Here is a 22,067-nt window from a genome sequence, read left to right on the forward strand (position 1 = left end):
ACAGACAGACTGCCTTCATTTCTAACTCTCAAATTTCTACTCTGTGCCACAACATTCCTAGTAGACAAGGGGACTAACATTTTTTTGAGGGTTTTCCTGTAAGATACACATTTTTCTAGGTATTTTATATATGTTTTCCCTCACTGTATCCTCATAGGTAGTACCAGGCTGAACCTATGAATGAGAATACTGAGACCCACAGAGATAACTTAGGAAGTAAACGGATAACCTGGAATTTAAAACTCAGATCTACCTGACTCCACATTTAAGCTTTTTCTAACATTTTAGGTTATCTCTGTGATATTCTGATTTCAGATCCTTCCTCAATTATGTATTTCTATGACTTACAGATTGACTGAGATTCATTCAGCCGGCATATTTTGAAAGAAGACTCCAAAGGGGGTGAACCCTTGATTTCCAGTCTAAATAGAAAGTATCAAGTATGACAACCATTTGAGAAAGATTTGAAAAGAAATGCTAGGTCTGATTTTGTGCTTGTCTGTAGATACCCAGTACCCAGTGCCTTCGTCGATTCCGACTCATAGCGACCCTGTAGGACAGAGTAGTCTTAAACCTGCAGCCCCAGGCTGATTTCAGACCTCAGAAATATTTAATTTAACTAGCATTTTTAAAAAAAAGAAATTCATTGGTTATTAACCTTTAAAAGTCAAGGCATTTTGTATAAAAATCTGGATTTCTGGCTTCCCTTGAAAAATCTGAAGATCTAGTAACACTAAGGTTGTAGTCCTACATGACAGCAATTGGCTGAAGCTGTTCCTTTATCAAATGACTTTGCAGTCTCTGGTTTGCCATAGTTGCTACTCAGCTTATCCCATTCATTTATATTACTGACCATTGCCTGTTAGGCATTTGAGAAGTTTATGATCCTGTGTGGACTCTTCTTCCTTGGAGATGATTAAACATAGAACAGATAGTCATCTGGGTGGGTTGCGTGGTGTATATTCCTTATTTGTAACGATGACTTGGTGACCTTCAGAGACCCCTTTTTAACTACAGGGTATCTTTGGGGCACCTATAAACTTCTTTATAACAACTCAGAGATGAACCATGTTTTCTCTGCATTCTGGCACACAGAGTTGGATTATATCAAAGTCTTAGAGGTTTTCTATATAGCCCCTTCTTCCCAGTAGACTTTGAGCCCTGTTGGAATATGGTCCAGGAAAGTGAGAGTTCATGTGGTGGTGATATTTTTGGCAAATCCGACCCCTTCTTTTCCAACATAATGAAGACACTTGTTTTCACTGAATATAATTTTCCTTATGTCTTTTCAGAGAGGGATATAATACTATCAGTAGCAGAAAGGATCTAGATATAGTTGTGCATAAGGTTAAAGGAAAAAATAAAAAAATAATTCTTTTTCTTTCTATGTTCTGGAGAGTACATCATTATACCCTTGAAAGTACAGAGGGAAAACTTTGATAAATATTGATAATGATGACCATAAACTGAACATTCTATAGACGATTTAATAAACAATGTAATTAAAACAAAGCTCAGAGGGCTACTAAAAGCATCCATCCAGACCTTTAAAATGACTGTTGAGGGAAGAAGTTACTGGTAGTTGAGGTCCAAGGATTTGTTAGATCTCTGTGCTCCATGACTGTGATAAATATTAGTTTATTTGGCTTCACCTCATGAACTGGTAATTAAAGATATAAACTTCCACGTCTATTGCTGATAATAATAAAAAAATCAACAGTAATATGTAGTTTGGTTTTCTTTTACAGTTTCCAAAGTCACAATAATGCAGCAACTCAAAATGATACTTTTTATGTATTTAATTAATTAAAGACCATGCTTCATGACATTTTCAAAGCTTATATATTTTCTATTATTCTATTATGACAACTTCTTTCAAACTAAACTCCTGACTGATGTTCACAACTCTCCATTATCCTGTTTCATGTACCAACCTGGTGATATTTTCTAATAGAATTCTGCTGCCTCCATGACCCATAAAAACATCATGGTTCTTGCTCCAGATCTTTTCCTCTATTGTCCCCCTATGACTAGAAATTATTTCTCTACCTCCTATAATAGCAACCCCAGGTCTTCTTGACCTACTTATGAGATTGCCACCACATGGATGATCCCAACTATATAAGGATGAGGCGGTGAAATACTGTGTAGTAGTCAAGTGCCTGGGCTCTGAAGTCAAACTTTCAAATTCCATTTCCATCAGTTGCCAAATGTATTTGGCCAGTTAACTAATCAATTTGATTTTCCTTGACAAAGTGAAAAATATCTACTTCATAGGTTTCTTGGGAAGATTAAATGTGATAGTTATATAAAGCACCAAACATCAATTAAATCTTCAATAAATATTAACTAGTACCATTTTTTTTTAGTACCATTATTATAGAGGCTGTAATTATATACTGTTTTGTCAGCTGAGGTTATTGATTATAAGCATTAAAAAAAAAAAGCATTAGAAACATAATTTAGCTAATTTATGCAGATCTATTTTTTTTTTTTTTTATATTGGGTAGAAGTCCCTGGGTGGTAAAAACGTTAATACACTTGACTGCTAACCGAGAGGCTGGAGGTTCAAGTCCACCAAGAGAGGCCTTGGAAGAAAGGTCTGGCTATCTACTTCCAACAAATCAGTCATTGAAAACTTTATGAAACACAGTTCTACTCTGACACACATGGGATCACCATGAGTTGGAATGGACTTGATGCCAACTGGTTATGTTAGATACCTCACAGATTCAATAAAATAGATTGATAACAAGGCTTAAAAATGTGGATCAAAAGAAGAGAGACTAGACAGCAGAAAGCACAGGCAAGGTTTCGCAGAAACAGTTGTGTTAGAACACTATGATGACACTGTTATCTCTGGACACTAGATGCTGTCACCATTATTGATTTCCACACCGGGACACTGAATGCAGTCACCATTAAATAATTCTAAATAACCCTTTGTTTTGCATTAGTTGTTCTGTGTCAGACTTCTAGATGGGAGTATCCAACAAGTCTCTGCCACATTTTCAGGCCACAGCTGCCAGGTGCTAATGAGAGAGAAGAACTCACCTTGCCTCACACCGAGATCTACAAAAAAAGTGTTTCTTCCCAAATACAACAGTATTCAGATGTCGGGCAACTGTAAATACCCTAACACAGGATCGATGTCCTTTACTGTTCTGTAATTGTTTTTCAAATTAGAGTATACACTCTTTGAAAAGATAGATGAAACATATCTCACAGATCTCATCATATAATAAATTCTGAATGAATACATGCTAACATATAAAGTTTATGACTTTTTTTCAGCATTCATTACTTTTTATGCTCCAGTTAGAGTTTTAAAAAACCAGTGAATTTTGACAATTTTATAGTAGCACTAGACTTAAGTGTCATCACCAAAATGATGATACACATTATGGTAAGAGAGAATGAGAAAGTCTTTTAAAGCTAAATAGACCATGTCTATTAAAATTAACACCCTGCCCTTGAGACTGTGGCCCCCAGACACCCTGCTAACTCAGAACTGAAACAACTCCCGAAGTCCACCTTTCAGCCAAAGATTGGACAGGCTTGCAAAACAAACAGTAACACACGAGAGGAATATGCTTTTTAGTTCAATCAAGTATACCAGAGCAAATGGTCAAAGTCTGCCCAAAAGCAAAGATGAGAAGGCAGAAAGGAAGAGGAAAACTGGAAGAATGGACATAGAAAGCATAGAGTGGAAAGGGAATGGTAGAGAGTGTTGATACTTTGCAGAAATTGCAACCAATGTCACAAAACATTTTGTGTATAAATTTTTGATTGAAAAATTAATTTGCACTGTAAACTTTCAACTAAAACACAATAAAATTAAAAACAATATAACAATTAATACCCTGTAGAATGGAGAGTCAAAATGAGGGAATTATGGCTTGTGGGAGAATTAAATCCCGCATTGCGTATGTATACACACACACACACATGCACAATGCAGGATCAACACGTATTAGGGAGTTCCTGGGTGGCAAAAACAGGCAAATGCTAAACTACTAGCCAAAAGACTGAAGATTTGAACCCACCCACTTAAAGGTACCATGGTAGACAGGCCTGGCCATCTGCTTCCAAAAGGTCATAGCCTTGAAAACCCTATGAAGCAGTTCTATCCTGCATACATGGGGTCACCTTGAGTCAAAATCAACTTGACAGCAACTAACAACAACAATATGCATATATATTTAATATTAACATATGTTAATATTAAATATATATTTTTTAATCTATGTATGTGTGTTTGTGGTATATGTGTGTTTGGAATCACAAATTTATATACAAACACACCCTCACACGTATGTCCAAAACCAAAACCAAACCCATTGCCTTCAAGTTGATTCCAACTCATATCGACACTATAAGACAGAGTAGAACTGCCTCATAGAATTTCCAAAGAGTGCCTGGTGGATTTGAACTACTGACCTTTTGGTTAGCAGCTGTAGCACTTAACCACTATGCCACCACGGTTTCCCACACATATATAGCTGTTACAAAATTGTGCTCTTATATAGACTGTTTTTTATGTGCTCTATAATTATTTTTAAATGAAGATTCTTATTAAAACAGGAATGAATGCCGAATATGGAAAATACAATAAAAATTAATGTAAAAGATACAAAACCTCAGCAACCCAGAAATAGCTATTTTTTTTATCTAGTGCTGCTATAACAGTAATACCCCAAGTGGATGGGTTCACAAACAGCAGTTTATTCTCTCACAGTCTAGTAGGCTAGAAGTCGAAATTCAGGGCGTCAGCTCCAGGGGAAGCCTTTCTCTCTCTGATGGCTTTGAAGGAAGGTCCTTGTCATCAATCTCCCCCTGCACTAGGAGCTTTTCAGCACAGGAACCCTGGGTCCAAAGGATGTGCTCTTCTCCTGGCGCTCCTTCCTTGAAGGTATGAGGTCCCCATGTCTCTCTGCCACTTCTCTCTTTTATATCTTGAAAGAGATTGGCTTAAAATGAGACCTGATCTTGTAGATTGAGTCCTGCCTCATTAACATAACTGCTGCTAATCCCATCTCATTAACATCATAGAGGTAAGATTTGTAACACATAAGAAAATCACATCAGATGGCAAAATGGTGGCTAATCAAACAATATTGGGAATCATTGCCCAGCCAAATGGATACACATTTTGGGGGGACACAATTCAATCCATGACACTTATATTCTAATATACCATATTTCAGCATCTTTCCTGTGTATATACACATTTATAAATATTTCACAAAATGTAGTTTTTGTTGTTAGGTGCCATCAAGACGATTCCGAATCATAGTGACCCTATGCACAACAGAATGAAACACTGCGGGGCCCTGTGCCATCCTCACAATCATTGTTATCCTTAAACCCATTGTTGCAGCCACTGTGTCAATCCATCTTGTTTAGGGTCTTCCATTTTTTCACTGACCCTCTATTTTACAAAGTATGATGTCCTTCTCCAGGAACTGATCCCTCCTGATAACATGTCCAAAGTATGTGAGACATTGTCTCACCATCCTTGCTGGCATGGAGCACTCTGGATGCACTTCCTCCAAGACAGATTTGTTTGTTCTTTTGGCAGTCCATGGTATAGTCAATATTCTCCTCCAATACCACAATTCAAAGGGGTCAATTCTTCTTCATTCTTTCTTATTCATCTTCCAGCTTTCACATGCATTCAAGATGATTGAAAATACCATGGCTTCGGTCAGGAGCACCTTAGTCTTCAAGGCGACGTCTGTGCTTTTCAACACTTTAAAGAGGTCCTTTACAGCAGATTTGCCCGATGCAATGTGTCTTTTGATTTCTTGACTGCTGCTTCTGTGGCTGTTGACTGCAGATCCAAGTAAAATGAAATCCTCAACCACTTCAGTTTTTCTCTGTTTATCATGATATTGCTTATTGGTCCAGTTGTGAGGATTTTTGTTTTATGTTGAAGTATAATCCATACTGAAGGCTGCTGTCTTTGATCTTCATCAGTAAGTGCTTCAAGTCCTCTTCAATTTTAGCAAGCAAGGTTGTGCCATCTGCATAATGCAGTTTGTTAGTCTTCCTCCAATTCTGATGCCCCATTCTTCTTCATAACGTACAGCTTTTTGGATTATTTGCTCAGTATATAGATTGAATAAGTATGGTGGAAGGATACAGCCCTGACACATACCTTTCCTGACTTTGAACCACACAGTATCCCCTTGTTTTTGTGCAAATGACTGCCTCCTGATCTAAGTGCAGGTTCCTCCTGAGCACAATTAAGTGTTCTGGAATTCCCATAATTTGCAAAAAAAAAAAAAAAAAACAAAGTTATCCATAACTTGTTATGATCGACACAGTTGAATGCCTTTGCATAGTCAATAAAACACAGGTAAACATCTTTCTGGTATTTTCTGCTTTCAGCCAGGACCCATCTGACATCAACCTTGATATCCCTTGCTTTACATCGTCTTCTGAATCTGGCTTGAACCTCTGGCAGTCCTCTATGGATATACTGCTGTAGATGACCTTGGATGGTCTTTGGTAAAATTTTATTTGCATGTGATATTAATGATACTGCTTGATAATTTCCACATTTGATTGGATTACTTTCTTGGGAATAGGCATAAATATGGGTCTCTTCCAGTCGGTTGGCCAGGTAGCTGTCTTCCAAATTTCTTGGCATAGATGAGTGAGCACTTCCAGCACTGCGTCCGATATTCTGTCAGTTTCTGGAGCCTTGTTTTTCACCAATGCCTTCAGTGCAGCTTGGACTTCTTCCTTCAGTACCATTGGTTCCTGATCATATGCTACCTCGTGAAGTGATTGGATGTCAACCAATTCTTTTTGTTATAGTGACTCTCTATATGCCTTCCATCTTCTTTTAATGCTTCCTGTGTTGTTTAGTATTTTCCCCGTAGAATTCTTCAATATTGCAACTTGAGTCTTGAATTTTTTCTTCATTTCTTTCAGCTTGAGAAATGAGTACTGTGTTCTTCCCTTTTGATTTTCTACCTCCAGGTCCTTGCACATGTCATTATAATACCTTACTTTGTCTTCTTGAGCTTCCCTTTGAAATCTCTGTTCAGCTCTTTGACCTTATCATTTCTTCCTTTTGCTCTAGGTACTCTATGTTCAAGAGCAAGATTCAGAATCTCTTTTGACATCCATTTTGTTTTTTTCTTTCTTTCCTGTCCTTTTAATGACCTTTTGCTTTCTTCATGTATGATGTTCTTTATGTCATTCTACAACTCGTCTGGTCTTCAGTCATTGGTGTTTAATGCCTCAAATCTATCCTTGAGATGGTCTCTAAATTCAGATGGGACATATTCAAGGTTGTACTTTGGAGCTCACCAATTGTTTTAACTTTCTTCAGTTTCAACTTGAACTTGCATATGAGCAATTGATGATCTGTTCCGCAGTAGGTCCCTGGCCTTGTTCTGACTGATGATATTAAGCGTTTCCATCGTCTCTTACCACAAATGTAGTTGATTTGATTTCTGTGTATTCCATCCGGTGAGGTCCATGTGTATAGTTGCTGTTTATGTTGGTGAAAAAAGATATTTGCAATGAAGAAGTCATTGGTGTTGCAAAATTCTATCATGTGATCTCCAGCATTGTTTCTGTCATCAAGGCCATATTTTCCAACTACCCATCTTTCTTCTTTATTTCCAGCTTTCACATTCCAATCACCAGTAATTATCAATGCATCCTGATTGTATGTTTGATCAATTTCTGACTGCAGAAGTTGGTAAAATTTTTGAATTTCTTCTTCTTTGGCCATAGTGGTTGGTGCATAAATTTGAATAATAGTCATATTAACTGATCTCCCTTGTAGATGTATGGATATTATCCTGTCACTGACAGTGTTGTACTTCCGGATAGATCTTGAAATGCTTGAAATGTTCTTTTTGACGATGAATGCAATACCATTTCTCTTCAAGTTGTCATTCCTGGCATAGTAGAGCATATGATTGTCTGATTCAAAATGGTTAATATCCATCCATTTCAGCTCACTAATGCCTAGGATATCAAAGTTTATGCATTCTATTTCATCTTTGATGGTTTCCAATTTTCCTAGATTCATACTTTGTACATTCCACTTTCTAATTATTAATATATGTTTGCAGCTGTTTCTTCTCAATTTGAATCATGCCACATCAGCAAATGAAGGTCCTGAAAGCTTGACTTCATCCACATCATTAAGATCGACTCTACTTTGAGGAAACAGCTCATATTTTCCCCAGTCGTATTTTGAGTGCCTTTCAACCTGAGTGTCTCATCTTCTGGCACTATATCAGACAATATTCCCCTGCTATTCATAAGGTTTTCACCAGCCAGTCTTTTCAGAAGTAAACTCCTGGGTCCTTGCTCCTAGTCTGTCCTAGCCTGGAAGCTCAGCTGAAACCTGCTGGTCATGGGTGACCCGTGCTGGTATTTTAATACCTGGGGCATAGCTTCCAGCATCACAGCAACACGCAGGCCCCCACAGTGCAACAAACTGAAAGATGTATGGGGAATTTCATAAAATAGGATTTTGTGGGATATTTTGTAACCTATTTTTAAGGAATAACAATAGTTTATGATCATTTTTTCATGTCAGTAGGTATATTTCTGCACAATGATGAGTAATAGCTATATAGAATTCCACTCTTTGGATGTACCACAATTGATATTCACAATACTGTAATATTAGACATTTAAGATTTTTGTCTTTTTATATTTACAAGGAATATTTCAGAAAACATCTTAATAGATTAAACTTGAAACATATCCTTAATTATTTCCTTAAGACTAATTTCCAGAGGTATAATTATTGAAAGGAGCCCTGGTGGTCCAGTGGTTGAAGTGCTTGGCTGGTAACCAAAAGGTTGGTAGTTCAAACTCACCAGCTGCTCTGTGGAAGAAAGATGTGGCAGTCTGCTTGCAGAGTAAAGACTACAGCCTTGGAAACCCTATGGGGCAATTCTACTCTGTCTTATAGGGTTTCTATGAGTTGAAATTGATTCAATGGCAACTTTTTTTTTAATAGTTGTTGATATAAACATTATACATACTATAATCCCTTTTGATAATGAATTGCTCTCAATGATACTGTAATAATTTGAAAATACATCAGCGGGATACAAGAGTATACATTACCCTTAAACTATTACCCTTTTAAAAAAGATAAAAATATATTTACATATGTAAATTATTTTGGCATATAATATTGTATTTTCTTATGTGATTAGGCATTTTAATGACATGATTGAAAAGGCTTCAGAGTATTCCAACTTATGAAGAAACACAGAGGTAAACAACATATTACTAAATATCTCCATATATTTACGATTATTTCCCAAGGAAAATTTCTAAGTGGTGATTTTCTGGAGGAATGTACATTATTATCCTAGAGCATGTTGACTTTGGTTAATTTGTAGAAAAGAAATAGTAGCATCGCAATGTGAAGAGTTCAAAAGAATGTTTAACTGTGTGTGTTCTTTCGTAGAATTAAAAATCATATTTAATCCATGTTTAGTTTTGGTCTTATCAAATTATAAATGGAATTCCATTATACATAAAATAATATATAGTTCTTACTATTGCGTATAAATGTTTTCATGATATGGCCTCCACCTACCTCTCTGATCCCCATTATAAAAATTTCCAGTCTTCTTAGCTGTGCTGATTAACCGTGCTCCAGCTTTACGGACCTTATTTCTACTCCTCTAACATACAAAGCTTGTTACCTTCTGATCCTCTGCACTCAATCTTTGATGATCTCTTCATGGCGAACTTCTTATCACTCGCATCTTCATTCAAATATCACTGCTTCTGAGAATCAATCCACGATGACACTAATTAAAGTAAAAAAAACAAAAAATTAAAGTAGGCTGTGTTAATTATTATTGCTCTTCAACAATATTTCTCCTCTTCCTCCTCCCAGGCATGCAGTAGAATTGCATTTCCCTTACTCCCTTGAAGTTAGTTACGACCGTATGATTTGCTTTGGTCAATGAAATGAGAGTATATGACATGACACTTCTTGGGTGAAGCCCTTAGAAGCCAGCATATAATTTACCATGTGTCCTTGCCCATGACAACTGCAAAAGGTGACATTCAACAGTGAAAGCTCACTAATGCTGCATTCCTGAGGGAAGGCATGGAACAAAGCCCCATTCTGAACCACGATGGGCGTGGACTGTAAGGGAAATATACAGTCTTGTTTCTTTTTAATCATTCAGGCTTTGAGGTTGTTTGTTAGTCCAGAAAACTTGGCTCACTCTTATTAAAACATGGGCTTTCTCCTTCCTTTAGTTAATCTCAATATTTTTCTGTTTTGTTTACTTCAGAACTTTTATTATCATATAAAATCATCTTATATGTGTTTTACTCCACTAAAATGTAAGCTCCTTGAGAACAGAGGGCATTGTCTGTCTTGGTCATTGTTGTATTCCCAACTTTTTCCCTTTGTCAGGCAATTGTTTCCAGATTCTAAGATATCTTTGGCATACTTAAAAAAAGAGAACATGCCAAGTTAAGACCAAAAGTGGTTACATATTTTTTCCACAAGATATAAGAACACTTAGCCACTTTCATCATTTGGCCTTTCCTCTATGAATATTTTCTTCCATGTGGATGGCAAACAACCATGATTTTAATTATTTTTTAGTGTTCCACTTCACTAAAGATTTCTTTGATGAAGAAGACTTTAGCAAAGCCCAAAGTACAGTTAGTGGATATATAAAGGTGTTTTCTCTGGCTGACTTCAGCTGGGTTCTCTGGAGAAGAAAAACTGTGAATCCTATATATATATACACACACACACATACATATATACATGATGTGTATATATATATACATGATGTATATATATGGTGTATATATATATTTAATGTATATATATATGATGTATATATAGAGAGAGAGAGCGAAAGAGAGATTCATTTCAAGAAAATGGCTCACAAAGTTGTGGAGGCTGTCAAGTCCCAAATCTGTGGGTCAGGCGTCAGGCTGGAGGCTTCTTCTGACTCACGTGGATGCAGGGGCTGATGGACCCAAAATCAGCAGGTCAAATGGCAGGCTGCTGTCTCACGGGGCTGCAGGAACTGGTGAATCCCAAAATCTGCAGGTCAGGCAGCAGGCTGCTCGCTCATGACCTAAGAACTGAAAGTCAGAGGATGATGAGTTGGATGTAGGATCGAGAGAGGGTGAGCTTTGCCAGAACATCCCTATACATTGGATGCGGGTCACACCCCAAAGGAAACTCCCCTTTCAACTGGATTGGTTGCTCACATTAGGTCACAAAATGAAAATTACATAATATCTGCCAAACCACCGAGAATCATGGCCTAGCCAAGTTGACACATAACCTTAACCATCACACTGGACTTCCAAAGGATAAAGATATGGCATTATGTTTGTAAGGTCTAAACCCTTAAGGTGTACTCTTCCATTTTGGCACTTGATCATTTCTTAATTATAAGCAGTATGTTCCAGCTACCTTATGGTCTGCAGATGTTCATCAATCACAAGGATGTTTTCAGTTAATGATTTGTAAAAAGCCTTCAAACAAATGGAATAGATATGTAATTGGGTAGTTGCTCAAAAGTATTTCCCAGTAAGAGGTAATAGACTTATAATCCATTCCCTCATCTGAAAGAGGCTCAGCATTTGAGCCAGAATGACAACTTCCATTCTTTAGTCTTAACACACACTAATTTAGTGTAACTTTTTGCAGCTGTAACTTCTGATATCTTCTCAATCAGCATATGCCTTCTCTTGACCAGAAATAGAAAAGCACAGATGGCATTGCTACACATTTGTATCTCTCATTTGGCTCTAACGCTCGTTGTCTTTTCACATGCCAGGCAAAGAGAAAGACGGAGAAAGTTCTTCTTATGTTGAACTGCAATGTGGCTATTTGTTTGATAACTAGAAACACTTGAGCATGGATCTTATGTGCCTTTAGATGGTCCATATGCTTGGATTTTCCATCAGATTGCCCAAGTTCATCAGAGCTCATTTGTTACAGAAAAAAAAAAAAAAGTACCTGATCCTTTGTTGTTTTGATTTTTAATAACATTTTGGAACTTATTACCCGTAAATGAACTCTTCCTGGTCCTCTCAAATATGTTTCATGTTTCTTTACTTTTCCCCTATGGCACTTCTATTTTCGACTCTTTGTTTTTATATGTTGCACTGTATATCAAGAATTTTCCATGTTTGCTTGACTGCTAAATGGAAACAGGGTAGCAACTGAGTTTAGAACATGGCATCATTTTCTCCCATCTTTAAATAACTTTGGCATCCAAAATAGCTCAAGTACGTTCAAGAACATGACATATGGGATAAGTCTGTATAAATTCACAAGGATGTTTTTTCCAGTTCTAGTGTGTGGCATAAGAGGACTATATAAGAGGACTATATAAGACTTTGGAGTCAGACATCCTGGGTTTGGATACCAGCACATTTACTGACTATGGACTTCAAGTGTGCAATTTAATCTTTTGGAGCTCGATTTCCTCATCTGTTAAGTTGGGAAAAAATGATTCCTATATCACAGGGTTGAGTTGCGGATTAAATCAGCTAATACATTTTAAATCCGGGATCTGGCTGATAGTGAGAACTCAGAATACTGGCACATACCTAAAAGATTAGCGTTTCAGAGATTGTGATTTCTCCAGTGCTACGACTAAAGCTGTGTGTTCGTTGTGCTATTTTAGCAAGATTCCAGTGTATGGGTAAATCAAATTCATTCTAAAGGAATCAGGAACAGTGCTAACACAAATTTTCATTAAAATAATAATAGTAAAGAACATTATTTTAGTTGATTACTGTTGTTGTTAGGTGCCGTTGAGTTGATTTTGACTATAGCAACCAAACGTGACATAATAGAATTTCCCATAGAGTTTTCTAGCTTGTAATCTTTATGGGAACAAATCATCAGGTCTTTCTCACATGGAGCTGCTAGGTAGATTCAAACTGCCAACCTTTTGGTTAGCAGCTCAACTTTTAACCATAAATAAACCATTATTTATTTGGTACCTAATAGTTAATGAAACTGTTATACTTGCTCGTTCTTATTTAACCCTTGTAACAATCTTGAAGGCTAGGTGAGTGAGGTATTATTGTAATTTATAAGTATAGTTATTCAATCAGGAAATATTTATTCATTACCTGCTCTTCTAGGCACTGCAGATCTAACAGTGAACAAAATGAAGATTCCTGCCCTTGTGAAGTTTATGTTCAAGTGGAGGGAGACAAATGTTAAATAATACAAAATAAAGAACCATAGTATATTATACATTTAAAGTGCTATAGGCAAAGAAGAGGAAAAGGAGGAGGAGGAGGAGAAAGAGAATGAGAAAAAGAGAAAAAAAAATGTAGAACAAGCTAATGGGTATGGCAAATGTTGGGTTGGGGACCAAGACACAGTTTTGAATAGGGTGGTCAGGGTAGATCTCATTGAGAATGGGAATTTTGATCCATGACTTAAGAGAGGTAGGACATGTGGTCCTCTGGGGGGAAAGAACACCTCAGGCAGAAGGACAGCCTGTGTCAAAGTCCTAAGAGAAATCATGCCTGGTATTGTTCAGTGAATGGCCTGAACAGAGTGACTGAAGAGAATATAAACAGGAGATACGGTGAGAGAGAAAACAAGGGGGCAGATTGTATAGGCCATGGCTAAGTCCTTGAACTTGGCTTTGAGTGAAATGAGTGGGCCGTTGCAGGAAGTGCAGAGAGACATGATCTCATTGAATGTTGTGCAGATTGGCAAGTCATTCTGGCTTCTGGTTTTAGAATAGACTGGAAGGAAGGCCAGGGAGGAAGCAAGGAGACCAATTAAGAGCCAAATAATAACCCAGACCCAAGGTGGTGAGACGTGGTCAAATTGGAGATCTATTTTGAAGGTAATAACCACAGGATTTCCTCACAGGCTGAGTGTGGAGTGATGAGAGAAAGCAATATTCAGGATGATTCTAAGGTTTGTGACCTGAGCAAGATGGAGTTGCCATTCCTCAGATAGGGAAGGTTGAGTTGGAGCAGATTTCTGGGGAAACATCAGGAGTTCATGATATCTATTAAGGGGAGTTTAAGTTGTCATCAGACATCCAAGTATGTGGTTACGTGAATATCCAAGATGAAAAAAATGGAGACTTAGAAAGTTTAATTATTACTCATCTTTAAAAAATAAATACAATCCCCATAGCAAATATTCTTATCTGAAGGAATATTATTTTATTAGTGCTGAGAAATGAACTTTGTAGGAAAATTAACAAAGGAAAGAGAATAACTCACCTACCTCCCAAACTGGCTATCAATTACAGAACGGTTTGTGCTCTCCTTAGCCACAGATGGAAACTTGGCAATCACTCAAAGAGAAGCAAAGTAATGAATATGTAATACTCCTGTCACTACGCATGCCAAATTCAAAGGGTCCACAAATATGCCTACAAGAAATACAATTTTTTTTTTTTTAAAGATAAGAGCAGAAGGACTAAATATATGATCTTATAGCAAGACAGAAAACGGTTTTTCAGATAATGGAATAGCTTCCCATTGACTAAAAAGACCTCTGGTCAGCAGGTTCTGGGCCCATGAATTAAAGAGTTTTGACTGTTAAAACAATAGACTTACTTTGCTGTGATGGGCTTGGGGGAATGTTGATTCCAGTTCAAATATATGTCAAAAACCTTTAACCTGAAAGAGTCAGCAACAGTCATTATTACCTAAAGGATGTCTATTCACAGAAAGTGAATTTGGGTTTACCTGACAGTAAATTTTCATATGCTATTTACAACTTATTTTTCATAGTTAATAACCACTGACACAAAACTGAGAAAAACTTAAATGACTAGTACTATGACAAATTTGTGTTTTGCCATTATGGGAAAAATCAAGAGTCTCAGTTTATTCATTCATGTACTCCACAGCACATTCAAATGTAGAGGAAGGCAGTTTGACCAGCTTAGGTGTGTAGAGGACAGTGATGGGAGGGAAGGAAGGGTAGACGGGGCTGGATTTGGAAGCCTGACTTCCATATTAAGAAGTTTGGATTTTATTCTGTAGACAACGGGAGTCATAGCAGCTTTTAAAGTTGGGGAACGATAGGCTAAATTGCAGAATTGTAGGAAGATATTTTTATTCTTAAGAAATATTTGGCAAAATCAAGCACGACTTAGTAGTATTGTAATGATAGTGACTTAGTTGAAAGGGAAATTGATTTCATATGAGGTGTTGTAAAGGAAGGCCCACATTTAGATCATCAATATCTATCTCCAAAAAATCCAGATTCATATCCTTATATACTTATGTTTAGATGTTTCATTGTCTCCTCAAATATTTAAAACCAAACTTAAGATTTTTCCTATAAATATGAATTTCTTTTCAACCTTCATTTCTCTTTATATGATGCCACCATTGTCCCAAGAAGATTGGTTTGAAATAGAAATCATCGCTATTTCTCTTTTTCATGCAAATACTGAGTCTTTTTTAAAAGTTTCACTTAATAGTCACATATTTGAGCATTCTCTATTCCCACCACATAGAGACTATCAATCACATGCAGAAAGCTGCCACAGCCTTCCCTGACATACCCTTTAGTTTCTTCTGTAATCTTCTACCAATGAATCTGTAGGTCTTGGCAACGGCAAAACAATACTGTGGATGTGACGCAGATTTAGAACTGAAAAGATCACACCATTTTCTAGTGGTATGATCTAAAGTACGTTTCTTGAATTCTCTGATATTCAGTTTCCTTATTCATTAAATACATAATGTCTGGGTCACAGGATTATTATGAGGATGAAGTAAGGTAATGTTGACAGTATCCCTTGTATTTAACAGGCCCTCAATGAAATTTTTTTTTTTTTTTTGAATGGTAGCTACCCATGATTTTATCCTCTCTCCAAGGTAACACCCTATGGTCTATCATATGAAATCTAAATTCTTTCCTAGTTTTTACCCATGGTTCTCTTTTTTTAGTTTGTACATCATAGTGTTATACTTTCTGCACACTGGTAGTTAGCAAAGACCAACGGGTGAGTCACTTTTGAGCCATGTGATTTGGTTGCTGATATAAGACTATATTCCCTTAATGCTGGGATGATAGATCCACAAAATTGAAGAAGACCGGATTGGTGAGTCATTGCATGGAGGAGAGTTACCCTAGAGTTTCTCTTGGACCTGGAGTGCATTTTATATGAGCCATAAATAAAACTATGTTATGTTAACCCATTGAGGTTTTGGAATCTCATGTTACCACATAGTATGAACTTGAGTATATTGCACCTGAATTTAGAGATCATCTCAAGCATAAATTTGATGCATTGAACATTAATGATCAAAGTCCAGACGAGCTGTGGGATGACATCAAGGACATCATACATAAAGAAAGCCAAAGGTTATTAAAAAGACAGGAAAGGAAGAAAAGATCAAAATGGATGTCAGAAGAGACTCTGAAACTTGCTCTTGAAGAATGTAGAGTAGCTAAAACGAATGGAAAAAAAAATGATCATGTAAAAGAACTGAAAAGATTGCAAAGGGTGGCTTGAAAAGACAAAGTAAAGTATTATAATGAAATGTGTAAAGACCTGGAGTTAGAAAACCAAAAGGGAAGAACACGCTTCACATTTCTCAAGCTGAAAGAACTGAAGAAAAAATTCAAGCCTCGAGTTGCAATACTGAAGGGTTCTATGGGCAAAATATTGAATCACGTAAGAAGTAGCAAAAGAAAACAAAAGGAATACACAGAGTCACTGTATCAAAAAGGACTGATCAGCATTCAACTGTTTCAGGAGGTAGCATATGATCAAGAACTGACAGTGTTGAAGGAAGAAGTCCAAGCTGCACCAAAGGCATTGGCAAAAAATAAGCCTCCAGGAATCAACAGAATACCAACTGAGATGTTTCAATAAACCAACGCAACATTGGAAGGGCTCACTTTTCTATACTAAGAAATTTGGAAGACAGCTACCTGCCTAACCGACAAGAAGAGCTCCATATTTATGCCCATTCCAAAGAAAGGTGACCCAACAGAATGCAGGAATTATCGAACAGCATCATTAATATGACATGCAAGTAAAATTTTGCTGAAGATAATTCAAAAACGGTTGCAGCAGTACATTGACAGGGAACTGCCAGAAATTCAAGCCAATTCAGGAGAGAACATGAAAGAGGGATATCATTGATGATGTCAAAGGAATCTTGGCTGAAAGCAGAGAGTACCGGAAAGATGTTTACATGTGTTTTATTGACTATGCAAAGGCATTCGACTGTGTGGATCATAACAAATTTTAGATAACATTGCAAAGAATGGGAATTCCAGAACACTTAATTGTGCTTATAAGGAACCTGTACATAGATCAAAAGGCAGCCATTTGAACAGAACAAGGGGATACTGTGTGGTTTAAAGTCAGGAAAGGCGTGTGTCAGGATTGTATCTTTTTACTATACGTATTCAATCTGTATGCTGAGCAAATAATCCGAGAAGCTTAGACTTTATGAAGAAGAATGGGGCATCAGGATTGGAGGAAGACTCATTAGCAACCTGATATATGCAGGTGACACAACCTTGCTTGATGAAAGTGAAGAGGACTTGAAGCACTTACTGATGAAGATCAAAGACTACTGCCTTCAGTAAGGATTACACTTCAATATAAAAACAAAAATCCTCACAACTGGACCAATAAATGACATCATGACGAATGGAGAAAAGATTGAATTTGCCAAGGATTTCATTTTACTTGAATCCACAATCAACGCTCATGGAAGCAGCAGTCAAGAAATTCGACGACACATTCCATTGGGCTAATGTGCTGCAAAAGGCCTCTTTAAAGTGTTAAAAAGCAAAGCTAAGGTGCACCTGACCCCAGCCACGATGTTTTCAATCATCTCATGTGCATGTGAAAGCTGGACAATGAATAAGGAAGACCAAAGAAGAATTGATGCATTTGAATTATGGTGTTGCGAAGAATCTTGAATATACCACGGGCTGCCCAAACAACGAACAGATCTGTCTTGGAAGAAGTAAAGCCAGAATGCTCCTTAGAAGCAAGAATGGCAAGACTATGTTTCACATACTTTGGACATGTCAGGAGGGATCAGTCTCTGGAGAAGGACATCATGCTTGGTAAAGTAGAGGGTCAGCAAAAAAGAGGAAGACCCTCAATGAGATGGATTGACACAGTGGCTGCAAGAATGGGCTCGAGCATAACAACTGTGAGGGTGGCACAAGACCAGGCAGTGTTTCGTCCTGTTGTACATAGAGTCTCTATGAGTCAGAAGCAACTGGAGGTCACCCAAAAACATCAAGAACAACAGTGATATGAGCTGGTATCCCTGTCCCAAATGTCTCTTCTGTCCAATTAGGTCTGTAGCATTTTAAGGTTTATCACTTGAAAGCACTCCTCTGATCATGGAACTTCTCAGCTAAGTTTTCCTCTCCTACAGGTAAAGGCTTAAAAGTTCAGACATTTTAATTTGCATTCATGGTCTTTCAGGCAAGTCCCAGATTTTTTTTCTATGACTTCTCTATACAAGCATTACCTGAAATTTCCTAGTTCTGTGGTTTTGTCTGTTATTCACCCAACCTGTAATGCCCTCATTTCTACCTACAAAAAATGTACGCTTTAAAAAAATACTAACTAGAATGGAAAATATTAATAAACAAGAATACATTAAAATTAAGAATGTCTCTTCATCAAACGATCCCATTAAGAACCAAAAAAATGCAATCCATAAACCATTAAAACACAACTGTGTGATACACAGTCAATAAAGGGCTCATTTTCACTCTATAAAAAAACTCTTACAAGTAAGTGAATAAATAAGACAGGCAACTCAAAAAAATGAGGACAAAATACTCGAACAGCCATTTAACAAAGGAGGGTATTCAAATGGCCAAAAACATATGAAATAATACTTGATTTTATTAGTAATCAGTGAAATACAAATTAAAACTACTCTCCAGATTACTTAACAATTAAAAGCCTGACAATACCAACTATCCGTGGAAAGACTCTTACCCATGTAGGAGTGAACATTGTTACAGCTGTTTAGTAAACAATTGGTATTATCTTATAAACTTAAATATTCATATAAATAATGACCCAACAATTATATATACTTATAGAAACCTGTGACCATGTGGGCCAGGAACAAAAATACGAAAATTCACAGTAGCATTGATTGTAATAGCACAAACCTAGAAAGAACTCAAAAGTACGTGAATTGATAAATTATTTATTCATACAATGGAAAAAAGCACTGAAAGTAAACATAGATACTCCGTGGATCACATGGGTAAATATTAAAAACACAATGTTGAACAATAGAAGTCAGATACAAAAGAGTACAAACTGCCAATTTCCAATTTTATAAAATTCAAGAGCAGGCAAAACTATATTTTTTAGGGATGCATACTTAAGTAATAAAACTAGCAAGCAAGACGAAGGTATCATTACCATAAAGTTAATGTAGTGGTTACCTCCACGCATGGGAGAGTGAAGGGGGGACGTGAAGGTGAATTCTAAGGGGCATGATGGATCATGGTTGCATGAGTATTTGTCTTATGATTTTTCACATTTTGCATTTTATACACCTTGTGTTATATTTAAGAGCAAGTATTTTTAAAATCCTATGCATTGTTTAAGATCTATTTCTCTGCATACTGTACTCTGATCACCAACTCTGGGAGCTTCTGTCCTCTTCTGGATATTAAGAGTCATTACCGGGCATAGCCTTGTGCCATCACTTCTATGGTTATCTGGAAGTATTAAGGTACCTAATTTATAGTGGTTGAAATAGTGTTTTATTTATATGTCATTCCTCCATCCATGTCTTGAAGCTCAGTGCAATGATTTGCACATACAAGGCACCCAGTACATATCTGTTCACAAGAATAATGTTAATTAATACATAATAAGATAGTCCAGACCTAGGGAATACATTATTAAAATACTTATTTCTGACAAGTTCACATGGTATCAAATCAGAGAGGGCAATAGTGTGTCCTGGAAAGAATATTATAATGAGTCTCAAAAACTCTGAATTCTACTTCTTTTTTGCTAAGTGTTGGCATAACTAAGCCATTTATCTTTTTTAAGTATTGAGTTCTTCATGTGTTAAATGTATTTGGGCTATATACCCCAAATACAAATATCTACTTCATAGTCCTGATATTTTGTGTGTCTCTGAAATACAAAATTTTGAAATGTTACAAAAAGCTGCTAGGTGAAATGTTCAGAACCCCTTAAAGGCAAATGAAGTCATAAAAGCTAGAGGTTATGATGGAGAACTTTCGGAAAACAATAGACCTAGTATTCCTCGTGGAAACCCTAGTGGCCTAGTGGTTAAGATCTATGGCTGCTAACCAAAAGGTGGGCAGTTTGAATCCTTGGAAACCATATGGGGCAGTTCTACTCGGTCCTATAGGGTTGCTATCAGGTGGAATCCACTCTATGGCAACAGGTTTTTTGTTTTGTTTTTTAAATTTAGTATTCCTTGCACAGGTCAAAAAAATCTTTGTTTTTCTTTTTAACTGAAGTAAAACTCGGCATGTTAAAAGTTAAAAAAGGTACATAGAAAATAGAGAAAAAGAATTGTTATATAAGCTACACAACACCAAAACCACTTTTTTTTTTTTTTTTTTTCAAGAAGAAAGAGGTGATGAGTCATCAACTGACTCTGAGACCAAAAAATCATACAGGAAGTGTAGAAGCGGACTCGGTCGGAGGAACTGAAACAATCATCAAAGAAATCAAGATTTTTTTTTTTCCGTGGACCGGGCTATTATGTACTCCGTTGCCTTGATTTTGAAGTTTTATTTGAAAACTTTGTTTGGAAAAAATAGTCTATTCAAATTTAGGGAATAATTATTAGCGATCATTCATAAAGGATTTGGGTACTCATGAATCATAACACCTCAAGAGACAGAAAACTTAATGTTTATTCCCAGTTCTCAGCCATTAAATATGTTTGAATCCTGGTTATAAAACACCTGCTGAGTGGTCATCTAACCTATTCTTGAGCACCCCCAGTAACAGAGATCTTAGTACTTCCTGTTATTGTGATGTTAAAGGACTATCATTGTATTTTCACATGGAGGGCTACTTTTTATTGAAAGATTATTTTGCAACTCCCCACAAATAATGTAATTTTTGTTTGTTTTACTTCATAATATGTATGTCTGAATCTCCTTGAGCTTAGTTATTGTAGCCAATGACACGTTTGAAGAATAATACTTTCTAAGGGTGGTTTTATATGCTTATGTTTTCAAATATTAGCATGAATCCATGATTTTGGGGATCATAGCTCTATGAGCCATGTATGATGGGATGAAAGAAAAAAAATTCCTATCAATCTGATTGTCACTGGACAATTCTATTTAATTTTAGGTAACCGAATAGAGTTTTTTTATTTTTTAACCAGGTCATGGTAAATTTAGGAGTCCTGCGTGGTGCAAATGGTTAGGCACTAAACTATTAGCCAAAAGATATTGGCAGCTCAAATCCACCCAGAGACGCCTCAGAAGACAGGCCTGGTGACTGCTTTCTAAAGGTCGGAAACCTGTGGAAAACCCTTGGAGCAGCTCTACTCAGCACACATGGGGTCACCATGAGTCAGAATAGACTCTAAGGTAACTAGCAAAAATAACAATAACCCAGTATATTTACTTGCCTGTTGGCTCCCTCCACACATGACCCATTTTGAATTCCAGGTAGAAATGACGTTACCTAGAGAAGAAATAAAATTGAAGTGTTTTAGAACAAAAGTAAAATACAACCTAAATACCACACAGAACACAGAGCTGATTTAAATTACTTCCTCTTTCTGTTTTTTTTTTTTTTTTTTTTTCCCTTCTGTTATAGATAGTCTCTGAGCAAAGTTGGAGGTTAATATACTGGAAAACACATTACAACCTTAGATTTTTTGCTATAGAAACAAAAGCTCAGAAAAAGTTTACCATTATTGTTTGTAGGTAAGTACTTGAATGACGAGGTACAAGGTAAGTGGTCTTTTGTATAGAATAACGAACACCAAGAGAGAACTAGAAAAGCCTAATACATTTATAGAAATTTGTAGCCAAAAGGCTAAGTGTGAATGCATTCTAT

The 22,067-nt window shown here is 36.7% G+C and overlaps 1 long non-coding RNA gene across 1 annotated transcript in view; it reads left to right on the forward strand.

Moving 5' to 3' along the window:
* The window catches only part of LOC126081447 (uncharacterized), a 26,778-nt gene extending 5,306 nt beyond the window's left edge, over positions 1–21,472 (forward strand). Inside the window, exons 2-3 of the long non-coding RNA XR_007518396.1 lie at positions 9,204–9,264; positions 21,385–21,472. This is a non-coding gene — a long non-coding RNA (uncharacterized LOC126081447). The remainder of the gene's footprint in view (positions 1–9,203; positions 9,265–21,384) is intronic.
* Positions 21,473–22,067: the final 595 nt, after the last annotated feature.

Source organism: Elephas maximus, chromosome 8 (assembly GCF_024166365.1).
Source record: "Elephas maximus indicus isolate mEleMax1 chromosome 8, mEleMax1 primary haplotype, whole genome shotgun sequence".
NCBI classification, from domain to species: Eukaryota; Metazoa; Chordata; class Mammalia; order Proboscidea; family Elephantidae; genus Elephas; species Elephas maximus.